Source organism: Manis pentadactyla, chromosome 1, assembly GCF_030020395.1.
Source record: "Manis pentadactyla isolate mManPen7 chromosome 1, mManPen7.hap1, whole genome shotgun sequence".
Classification (NCBI taxonomy): Eukaryota; Metazoa; Chordata; class Mammalia; order Pholidota; family Manidae; genus Manis; species Manis pentadactyla.
Genome location: NC_080019.1, coordinates 24,136,285 through 24,148,347, shown reverse-complemented (window position 1 = coordinate 24,148,347; position 12,063 = coordinate 24,136,285). Strand labels below are relative to the sequence as shown.

Below are 12,063 nucleotides of genomic sequence, written 5' to 3'. Positions count from 1 at the left end.
AGTTATATCTAAGCATACCTTAATATTTATGAAGTCATTTTCTTTAAGGCTGTTTTTACTCAATATTTTATTTAAAAAAATAACAGCTAGATTTTATTAGAAATAAAATACTTTGTGACTATTAATGACAAAACCAAATGAAGGATTCTTCTGAAACTTTAAGGTTAAATTATCAAAGATAATAAGTGACTTACTTATTTTACTAATTTTCTATTAAAACTAGTAGTCCCCTATCATTCATTTTTAGAATCAATATTTTTTCAAACCCAGATGATAAAGGCAACACAGGAGAAATCTCATCAAATAGTTGATAAGTTTTCTAGGTTGATTTGTTCTTGTATTTAAAAATATCATTCTCATATCCTCCAACATTTTTAACAGCATTATGAAATTATCAGGTGCCAAAAAAAAAAAAGGGCAGTTCCTGTGTGGTAACCTCCAATGAGTTCTACACAAGAGTATAAAGGGCATATAAAAGTGTAGGCAAAGGGTCTGTTTGTGTTTATACAGAGGATCAAAGCCTAATTGGGCTACCCCGAAAATGAACTAAGATACGATATGAAAAAGAACTTCCAACATCTGCACTCTCTGGAAGACTCATGCCAGAAGATGATCATCAAAAAACCCCAACAAAGATCCACGCACTGCTACAGCTGTAGATGCACTCATCCCACCAGTTCCTGGACTTGCCATGGGAATGAGGAAGGAGATATCTAAGCTGGCCTGTGCATACAGTAAAACAACAAATTTGACTGGATCTATACTGTTGGAACTCAACCAAGAATTAGGAGAAGTGCAAATTGTAGTGCTCCAAAATCTTACAACTACAGACTATTTACTGTTAAAAGAACATAAGGGATGTGAACATTCCCCAGGAATGGGTTGTTTTAATTTGTCTGATTTCTCTCAGACTGTTCGAGTTCAGTTGGACAATATCCACCATATCATAGATAAGTTTTCACAAATGCCTAAGGTGCCTAACTGGTTTTCTTGGTTTCACTGGAGATGGCTGGTAATTACAGGTATGCTTTGGTTATGTAACTATTCTCCTATTATGTTAATGTGTGTGCGCAATTTAAGTAGTAGCTTAAAACCTATACATGCTGAAGTTACTCTACAAGAAGATATGTCAAAGAAATAATCAATCTTCCCATGTTTTCTTCCATCTGCTACTTCTATAGCTTTTCTTCTTCCTTCCTAATTACAACCCTTAAATAGAATTCGTGCCTCATATCAAATTTACCGAGTATCATAATTCTTCCAAGTGGTAAAGATACTTCAAGACAAATGCTGGGCATAGAAGCCACAGGGCATAAATATGCAAAGAAGTAAAAAGCTAACCTTTTCAATCAATAAGGCTTCACTCTCACTTACCAACTTAACATTTCCCTGTATGGCCCCGGAAGATGACTGGTTAGCCAGAGACGGGTAAGATTCCTCAAGGGAGGAACAACCTAAGACAGGCACAGTCGCAGGGGGGTCATCAGGTGAGAAATTGGGGATCAACAGAGGTGAGGCTTAGAACCTCACCCCCCCTGTTCTGAGAGAAATCTTCTGCATACGTGGATGTTTTATTGCCCTTGTCTAGCTTGGATTAACACATAGTCTACAGGCACACACCTGATCATCTACATTTGCTCTCTTACAACACTAAACTATGTTTTCTACCTTTATCTTCTATCTACCTACCACTTCAGCATTTTATTAAAAAAAATAATAGAGAAATGTGGTATCCACATATAAATCAAGTATAAAATTCAAATGAGTATTCATATTTGAACTGTTTATAGTTCATAATGCATGAGCAAAACCGAAGGTTTCTGTGATGGCTGCCCTTGTACTGTTCACCATGTAAGAAACTTATTCACTATGTAAGAATTTGTTCTCCATGTAAGAACTTGTTTGTTATGCCTCAGAAGATTGGAGACTGACGAGAATTAGGCTTGGGGTGGATTAATGATTGTGCATTGAGCATTGACTCCCCTATACAGAATTTTATTGTTGTTAACAACCATTTGATCAATAAATATGAGAGATGCCCTTACCAAAAAAAAAAAAAAAAAGTATACACTTCCAATGGTAAAATAATAAGTAACCGGGATATAATGAATATAGTCAAGATATTGTAACAGCTTGGTATGGTGATAGCTGGTAACTAGAATTGTCATGTATATAAATGTTGAATCACTATGTTGTACACCTGAAACTAATGTAATGTAATACCGTGTGTCAACTACCCTTCAATAAAAAAACAATTATCTACAAAAAAAAAAAAAAAAGAATCAGGAAAATATGGGTAAGGGGTGCCTCTCTGTGCCTCTCTCCCACTGAGATTGGTTATTTGCCTGGGAAGTGATAACTAAGTAAATGTGTCTTATCCCTGAAACTTTCACAAGAACAGTGCTTGAATAAATGCTTTAACTGTGAAAAAACATCTATGGCATGTGTGAGGTCAGCAAAGCTCAGAAAACTTCCTGAAGAATAAAAGCGAGTTTTCTCCCAAAAAAAAAAAAGAAATTATCAGGGAACTCATCACCAAATCCAAGGGCCTTTTGTGCATCATTTGACACTACTAACTATTGCTTTCTTCTGTGCAAGTTTCTCAGATATTGAGGAAGTATGTTAATTCCTTGAAGAGGCAATGGGACCTAGTGATAGATTGGCCATGGATTAAGGGGAGTGGAGAAACCTTATTTTTTTTTAAAGCAAGCTTCCATATACTCTCTTTTTAGCCCTTATTTATATAAATCTTTCAAACTTGTATTTATTTATTAATATCAATCTTAATCTGATCCTAAAGCTGTTAGGCTTAAAATGACTTTGTTCAATGGTAGAATAAGAGGTTTGATGTATGGAGGTGAACAACATTCTATAGACCAAAGGAATTAATTTACCTTATTGCTCTAGAAGATTGAGTTAGCATGGTATAATGGCAAACATCCTCTATTTAAAGGCTTGGAGTGGAGTACAGGCTTCCTATTTACTTGCTTTTTTTGACCCTGAGTAAGTCACTTAATTTCTCTGAGTCTCATCTTCCTGCAGTTTAAAAATACCACTAACTCTAAATAAAGAACTGACAGACAAGAAAATGATAAAAACAATAAAATAGAATATGTTGGGAAAATTTGCCAGGTAGTGACATGGATGATACGTATTTGATATCAAAAAGTGAAATAAATGAATCAATCCAAATAAACCATGTATTTTAGCAGGAACTTTAGGAGGTAAGAGAAGCCACAGCGACTTTTATAAAATGAAGGAAACTAGGATATGAAAAAAAAAAAACCTATGTTCCATTTCTTGACCTGGTTGATCACATTGAAGTTTTAAAATAAATTTTAAATAAAAACAATTTGTTACACAGTTGCCTGCAAAATACAAAGCAACATAGATTTTTAGTTACATAGACTCAAATGAATAAAAAAGCACCTTTGCTATGGAACTAAACCAACCACCATGAGAAATTCCAGCAATAATTTAGTAGTTGAAAGCAGGGCATTATTTTGGAAGCTAAAAAATAAAAAAAAAAGTCTTATAGTCCTACTTTTATAAGTTTATAATCAAATTCATATGAGAGAATTAAACTGTAATTATTCTTATTCTGGAAAGAACTTGTCCCAAGTATAACTCATTTGGTAGCATTACCTTACCTGAAATAATTGTTCAAATGTGGACTACAAAATGGTACTGGAAAATTGGGCATCTCTGAGATTAGGCATGGAAAAGATAATATACTTCACAAGAGGAAACCCAAATGGCTAGCTGATATATGAAAAGGTTCTCAGCAGTATCAATAAGGGAAATGCAAGTTAAAACCACAACGATACTACTACACACCCATCAGACTGCAAAACTGAGAGGGACAGCCAACACTGAGTGTGGTTGAGGGTGTGCAACAATGGGATTCAGACACAGCTGGTTTGAGTATAACACTTAGGCAACAGCTTGGCATTATTTATTCAACTTCATAATACATGTAACCACTCCAGGTATATGCCATACAGAAACTGGTATGGATGTGATGGAATATATATATGAAGAATGTTCACAGTAGTGTGGAGAACAGTACCAAACTGGAAACAATCCAGATGTCCATCAACAATAGAATGGCTAAATAAATTACAGTATATTGCTACAATGAACAGTGTAATATGCAGCAAGTAAAAGGAACAAATTACAGCTATATGAACAACCTGGACAACATACGAATTAGAAATGATGCTGAACAAAAGCACAAAAGATTACATATTATGTTGTTCCATTTAATAAAGTTCAAAAGACAGGGCAAAACTAAACAATATATTGTTTAGGGATGCATGCTTGCAATAAAACAATAGAGAAAAGCAAGGAAATGATTATCACAAAAGTTAAAATAATGGTTATCTCTAAAAGGAGGGAAAGAGTTATGCTCAGGAAGGTCACCAGGGGAGCTTTTGGGGGTGCTGGCAATGTTCCATTCCTTGACCTGGTTGATCACATTGAAGTTTTAAAATAATTACTTTTTATAATGCATACTGCTTTACACGTTATTTCACAATAAAAATGCTAAAAGTAACTAAATACTGTGGATGTAACTTCTAAAAAGAAATTTTGCCAGATAATTTAGTTTATGAAATATTTGACAGAAAAACCATTGAATGTGGGATAATAAAACAGGGATTAGTTTCTGTAAGAGCTCACTTTCAAGTTAAGAAGAACCCTATCCAAATATCCCTTTGTTACAGTGTAACAGTATGCAGATCTTTACCACAAATTGATGAACCAGGGAAATAACTGTTACCTAAAACTTTCTATTTTTTGGAATTTCAAGTGAATTGTTTTGTCCTCTGGATTAATAAGAAATAAAAGAATGAAAGAGATGCAGACCAAATTGGAAATGTATGAACTTCCTCCTTTCCAGTCACCATTTCCAGCTGTTTCCTCCAGTAAAATCATGATGAGTGGTGAGGCAGGTGGATCTTGCCCAGGAAACTTAGTGCAGCTGTTACTTCTTAAGTAGGTGGCTGAGAGCTCTCCTGAGTGCCATTGTCTCTTAGCACTCAGGTTCTAAGGCAGAGCCACTAACAATGAAAACAGATCAGGCTGCTGAAAAACCCCAGGCAGTACATACTTTTCTGGAGGTGTCCTTTCTGATTTGCAGAACTCATTTTGTACTCTTTTTATCCAAAGCCCACAGAATTGAAAATCTGAGGTGCTCAGCTTCACAAAAATCCCTTAACTCTGTGCATTGTAGTCCTTCAATTTCCACCAGGAAATATGCAAGAGGGACAAAATCCAAAAAAGATCTCTTCTGTAGCCACTTGGTGGCCTGACACCCTGTCAATCTTATTTGGAAGGACATGGCAGGAGATTTGTTATGAAAAGACAGTCAATCTAGGGTAGCTTAAAAAGGAATTAACCTGGTTCTTGAACTTCGGATGAAAGGCAGTTATTTGGGCAGGTGCTACTTTGTAAGTCTCTTCAATACCACCTCCCATCACTTTTTTTGCAGCATTTTAATAAAAATGAGCCCTAGGATTTACCCAGTCATAAGTTTCCTTGGTTTACTGTTCGCTTATGGCCATGGCAGTAGTGGCAGAAACCCTGAGCTTCTCAAATGTACCTATAAAAACTTGGCCTTTATCCTCTCAGGTGGAAAGACTTGTAAAATCCATGACTGCATTTCCATAGGAGGTAGAAAATGCCAGGGTCCAGCGACAGAAATGTAGAATCTGCTTTCATTCATCATTGCTACTGTTTTTATCTCATTCTCCCACTATTCACCAGGGCTGGTTCAAGACAGATTTCTGAGGATTCTGGTTCTTTCATCTTAACATTTCTTTTTCTAGAGAATTACACTTTCAACTACATGAGTTTTTACTTTAATTTACTTACCAGATAATATTTGTAGGAAAAGTTGCATAATAGTAAAGACATTTATTTTAGAAAGGAAATAGGCTTTGAGTCAGACCTGAAACACAGGCCAAAATTTCTTGATGACGGTAATGGACACTGATTCACAATCAAGCCCAGCTCTCCAAAGCTTCAAACCACAAGCAAGAATGATTTATCTTAAAAGTGCGGCACTACTAAATTCTCTCCTTGAAAGACTGTCAAAGGCCTTCACAATCTTCGGGGGTATGGCTCCCCTCCCTCGCCCCGGCAATTCGCCTTCTTTTTCACTAAACTCAGGTAGTGACTCCGTACTCAAGAAACACCCATATTTCCTTTCATGGGGTGGGGTGGGGGGGCGCGGAGAGGAAGGGATGTATTATAACTCTCATCTTTACAATGCTATGCAGTTCACAAAGCCCTTGCACTTCCATCAACTCCCCTGAACTCCGCGAGTGCCATGTGAGACAGGCATTCAATGATTCATCAAACTTTTGCCCGGCCCGACCACACGTTATCAGGCGCTGGGGCTCGCCACACACCAGGGAAGGGTGGGCGCTCGCTCCCGGGAGCAGGTGCAGAGGATCAAGCTGCAGGACAATTTCACGTTCAGTCCAGCTTTCCGAAGGCCCGTTTAGGGCCAAATGCCTCACCTTCGGGTGGTGCGCGCCCGAGCACGGCCGCGCGGCCTGGGCCTCCTCCTTGCTCTCAAAGGAGCAGTCACCACCTGCTCAGAAGGAAACCGCTACCGAGCAAGCTCTCTCCACCACCCTCGGGTCGGGGGTAAGATCAGGCGGCAGCCTAGGCTCCAGTCGGCTCCTCCCCTTCCTCTCTTCAGTTCTGACGCGGCTGTAGAGGCGGCGGCAGCGGCGGCGAGTCCCGCGGCCCGAGGCGCACCCACCCGCTTGCCGAGCCCCGACTTCCTCTTCCCTTCGAGCGTCATCAGAGCGCGACAGAGTCGCCCAGGGCGGGGTGGTTAGAAAGGGGAAAAAGGCCAGCAGAGGAAGCCTCCGAGCGGAAAGAAAAGGGAGGGGGGAGGAGAGCGGTTGCTAGGTGATGCGTCATCGGGCTGCGCCGCTTTCCTCCCGCCCCTCTCTCGGAGTGAGGCGAGAGCCCCGCACTGAGCGAGCGAGACAGCGAGCTGAGCTCCGCGCGCTATCGCCGCCGCCGCCGAGAGCGTGAGAGCGAGGGAGCATCCAAGAGACCCAGCCCCCGTGCACTGGCCGCCGCCGAGACCTCCGTCCTAACCTGGGCCAGCGGAAAGCCGGGGCCACCCCTCCTTCCCCCCCCTCACCTTCCCGGCCGGCAGCGGCGGCTGCACACGCCGGAGCCCGAGCCCAAGCCGGGGCGGCTGGGGGCAGGGAGGCGGCCACCTCGGGCCGGGACTGGTCAGCCGCTCCGCGGTGAGAGGACGCTTAGGACGGGCCGCAGCTTCTGTCTCGTTCCGGGGCTCGGGGCAAGGGGCCCCCAGCTGCAGGGAGGGGGTCCCAGCCGCAGCCACACATGCGGGAGCCGGGAGCGGGGGCGGCGCCGAGCGGAGCCGGCCGGGTCCCCGACCTTGCCGTTGCTTCGGCCGCCCGCCCGAGGCCGTAGCATCCTGCCCCGGAGTGTATGAACCGGGGCCACAAGCTCAGCAACTATCCCCCGGCCGGGGGGGCGGGGACCCCGATGTGAGGCGGCGGCCCGGGCGGCGGGGAGAGCAGGACCGGCGCCGCCGTCTTTACTTACCTTCCCCTCCCCTCACCCCCTCGGGGGTCTCCTCCCTCGGCCAGTCGCCGGCCCCCCGGCTCCTCGGCAGGACTCCGGGAGGAGTTCTTAGAGCCCCCTCCCCCGCCCCAGCCCCGAGGGCGGCGGGGCCGGGGGGGACCCGGGGGGCCGGCTGCAGCCTCCGCCCACAGAAAACTTTGTAAGACCAAAACCCGAAGGCTCCCAAACGTGACTGTCCCGAGAGAAGTGGCCCAGGACGGGCAGAAGACACAGCCTGAAGAGACCCAGGAAGAGGAAAAGAGGAGGTAAGCGGGGCCGCCGCCGCCTCCTCTGCTCCGGCAGCGCGGAAGGGACCCGGGTGGCCGCCTGGTTGAGCTGCACGAGCACGGCGTCTTCCTCAGTACCGCGCCGGAGCCTTCCGCAGCGGCCGCCTCAGTCTGAAGGAGGAAGGGAACCAACCCACTTTCTCTGCGCCACGATTCTTCTCTAAAGTGTGAGTGGCTCTGGGAAAGGGAATTGGAGGGTAGAAAGTGGGAGGATGCCCGTGCGTCCTCCTGGAGTTTTGCTGATGCCTTACAGGAGTGTTGGGAGTGCACAGTATATAAGATCAGAGGGTGTATCTTTATTTCACAGCAGGGAGGAGGTATTAGGTAGTGCTTTGAGCTCTTTTGATGTGTCGTACACAAGCTTACAGGTTTCTCTTGGAGGAGTTCTTTCTCCAGAGTGGACACTTGCACCTTTCTGGCCAGTAATTGGCAAAAGGAAATTGGGGAAGCCTGAGCATATGTGCACCCAAAGAACATCTCTATAATAAACCTTTTCCTGGTACACCGGTTGTGAAGCAGCTCAATAGTTTTTGTTTCTGGGTAACTCTTACTTGGGCTCCCAAGTGGGAACCTCTTACCCTACGAACCCCTGAAAGTAAAATTCCTTTTTTTTTTGCAGTCTTGTTTGGGAGATTTTCATTTCATTCAGTACTTGTACGTGAGTTTTTTACCTTCTCATTTCCTGGGTCCAATTCAAGTGTGTCAGGAGGACACTGTAACAGATTTAATTACTCAGGAAATTCTGAGTTCTTATGAATCAACTTACTTAGAGGAGAGCATTTAGTACTTTAACCCGTTTATAAAAGTTTTTAAATGTTTTTCCTTACCTAAATGCTTTTTTTTTTTTCTTTCCTTTTTTGAGTAGCATATGTCCTAATTGCTAGCACTCTTTATTTGGCAGAATAACTTGAGGGTTTGCTTCTTTGGATTATCTTTACTTCTCTATCAAATAAGGAGAAGTTTTTGATATTTAATTCTTCGAAGAATGATATTTTTTCTTTCCATTATTTTAAATATGAAGCCCGTAAAAGCTTTCTTTTGTATTTGGGTATCCTTTCAGAGTGCCAAATTAAGTTGCAGGAAAGTATTTAACATTTCATATATTTAGACAGACCTTAAAGTGTTGACATAGGGTAGAATTTTATTTAACAGGATGTAGGCAGTATCATCCTGAGAATTATGGTCTCTCCAGACAACTGTGTGTGCTCACTTTCTCTGAAGCCACTGCTAAAAGAAGCTTTGTGGTATTGAATGTAAGCTAGGGGTTAACTACGTTAACTTCTTCATTCAGGATCTTGACTAATTTCATTCAAAACTTTCTCAGACAGTGTTTTCATTCTGTACTTTCTCACTTTTGAAGTAATGAGTCCTACAAGTTTCTTATCTCCTGAACTGTGTAACCATTTATTTATCCCAAGCCTGTCTCTTTAAAGTAGCCAGAGTTTGTGTTTTGAGATATGCTAGAACAAGCTGGAGTTCATCTTTTCCTGGTTTTATATATTTTGATTGTTTTATCATCTTTCCCGACTCTGTCTGTAATAGAATAATTTCTTCAGTCCCTTTGATAACTGTGCCTTCTGGAACTTCCCCAGCTGTTTAGTTTTTCTTTGTATGCCTTGTTATGCTATTGTAAGGAACCTTAAATTCTATTTTAAATGGGTACTGACATGAAAATATTGAGTAGTGGATATAATGTTAGACATGGAGTCAAAAATAAGTGTGTCTCGATAGTCATGTATATCCCATGTTTCACAAAGATTGGAGGAAGAGAATTCTACTTTTGCATAGGTTGTTTTTGGGGGAGGAGGAGAAGATAAGCCAACATACAATGGCTTGAGTATACATTGTACTCCATCAGAGTTGCTTACTAACTTTAAGACTTACTTTTTATTGCATTGACTATGGATTGGTTAAAAATATTGGTAATGTTTTATTGCATATTTGAGTAATAAACAATAAAATATTTGGGTTCCCTGCCTTTGAGATACTTTTACTTAAGGGTGGCAGAAGCAATTAAACAGAAATTGCACAAAATTGTAGGAAAGAGAGAATGGATCAATATTAATCTTTGACCACTATATGTCAGATACTGTGTTTGGTACCTTATAGATGTATTTGTACATTCTTCATTATGGAGATCTTGGTGTTGGACAGTACAGAATTAATTGGAGTGTCTGAGCCAAATCTGGGAAGGTCTCTTTTAGGAAGAAAAGAGCAAGTGTGTATAAAATGTTTAAGACTTTTGGAATTGGAGGATGTGAGGGACCTATGTAATTAGAAGTTACCTTGATGGGACTATAGAGGGAGGTTGTTGAGAAGTTTTAGGGTCAGTTTATGTTTGTATCGCTACATGTTTACAGCCCAAAGAAGCAATTGAGAACAACATTCCTGAGAGGTTAGTTGATTGAGGAGAAATTGTATTTTAGACTAAGAGGTGTTATACCTGGATTAGGACTTTGTTTTTCTAGGGAACCAACCTTTTTTACGCTATGGTCATTGAAGAGCTATACAGATGGAGGAGTGAAAAAGAAGATGCTTCCAGTATTTTAGTGTGGTATTGTGGTTTCTTACAAAAACCAATTCAGAAATGTGGCTTTGGACATTACATTTTAGGGTAAAAGTTGGAAACTGATGAAGTCTCAAGATAGTTAAACAGTGAAACTAATGAGTGAAGTGCTGAAAATGTAGAGCTGGGAGTCATTTTCAGAGTACTAAGGTTTGTCCAGAGTGTTGGAGAGCAAATTGCTGAAAAATGGGTATTTTTACTTGGAGGAAGGAAAATCTGTTGAAGTCAGTAAAGATAGAGTAAGAACAGAGAATGAGTGAGACTCTCCCTAAAATAGATGTTTTAAAAGTGAGTAAGAATTGAAGTTGAAAAGGACTTGAAACATGGCCACCAGTCATAGAGCATATGATTCTTCATTTTTGAAACAACTAACAAACTTTTTGTAGAGGATATGTGTCCCTAAGTTCAGAAGAATATATAGGGTTTCACTGTTAAGGGACTTATACATAAAAGGATAGATTTGTTTCACCAAATTCATGTTTTAAAAGTGTGCCCTGCGTTATTATCCTACGTTTGGTCTTTAACATGACGAAGTGAGGCTAAAAATAGCTGGCAGAGAAGGCTGCTTCCCCTGCTTGCAGTTGGTGTGTGTCTTTGTGTCTCATACAATGGAGGGGATATCCCTGTGTTGGCACAGCAGTGCTGAAAATGCCCTTTAAAAAAAAAAACAAAAAACTTTTTAATTAAAAAACAAAAAATTCCCCCAAAATAACTTGGCACTTCAAAAAACTCAGAAATCTCTGAAGCATGAGACACTGGAAGACTGGTTTTTGTTTTGTTTTGTGTTGTTTGGGGTGAAACCTGCAGTGTTTAGTGTTAACTCTAACAAGGATTAAGAGTTGTGAGGTAGACAATATATAAATCCATACTTTTTTATGTTCCTTGATTTGAATCCTCTATTTTCCTGGTAGCTTCTTTGGCCTCTTAAGAGTGAAAATTCAAATGGCAGAACGCTCTGGGGAAGACATATTTAAACAGGGAAGTAGATCCAAGGTGATTTTAGAATGAAGGTACAGGAATATATCCCATATGGGTGCCTTCTCTCTCTCTCTCTCTTTTTAAAGGTATTATTGATATACACTCTTATGAAGGTTTCACATGAAAAAACAATATAGTTACTACATTAACCCATATTATCAAGTCCCCCCAATACCCCATTGCAGTCACTGTCCATCAGAGTAGTAAGATGCCACAGATTCACTATTTGCCTTCTCTGTTCTACGCTGTCGTCCCCGTGACCCCTCACACCAAGTGTACTAAACATAATACTCCTCAATCCCCTTCTCCCTCCCTCCCCACATCCCTCCCCTTTGGTAGGGTGCCTTCTCTTTTTACCTTCTATTTTCTACAACATTTTTTATGCAAGTAAAACCATGTTTAGATGAACTTAAAGGGTTGTCTTTCCAGGTTAATGTGATTACTAGTAAAAATAGCGGCAAAGGGGGACTCTGGCATTAGGGAGTGATAACCTCATGTGCTTTGCCTTGAACAACTTTGGGATTGATAGGGATGATTAAAGAGTCTTGAAGGTGTGCATTTGTATTTGTGTGTTTTAGAACTAGATGACCCCAAAGCCATATCTAGGCTAGTAGC

The 12,063-nt window shown here is 41.3% G+C and overlaps 1 protein-coding gene and 1 long non-coding RNA gene across 13 annotated transcripts in view; one reads left to right on the top strand and one right to left on the bottom strand.

The window, feature by feature from the left end:
• Window positions 1-6,760, bottom strand: part of LOC118913660 (uncharacterized) — a 51,373-nt gene extending 44,613 nt beyond the window's left edge. For both annotated transcript variants that reach the window (XR_008994921.1, XR_005025281.2), the window contains exon 1: window positions 6,525-6,760. This is a non-coding gene — a long non-coding RNA (uncharacterized LOC118913660). The remainder of the gene's footprint in view (window positions 1-6,524) is intronic.
• A 211-nt stretch (window positions 6,761-6,971) lies between these two features.
• Window positions 6,972-12,063, top strand: part of FBXW7 (F-box and WD repeat domain containing 7) — a 229,553-nt gene continuing 224,461 nt past the window's right edge. For 7 of the 11 annotated variants that reach the window (XM_057494833.1, XM_057494792.1, XM_036887774.2 and 4 more), the window contains exon 1: window positions 6,972-8,071. The gene's annotated coding sequence lies outside the window, so the exon portion shown is untranslated. Of the gene's footprint in view, window positions 8,072-8,523; window positions 8,563-12,063 lie in introns of all 11 variants that reach the window. The other 4 variants (XM_057494661.1, XM_057494562.1, XM_057494706.1 and 1 more) reach the window with 1 other exon arrangement.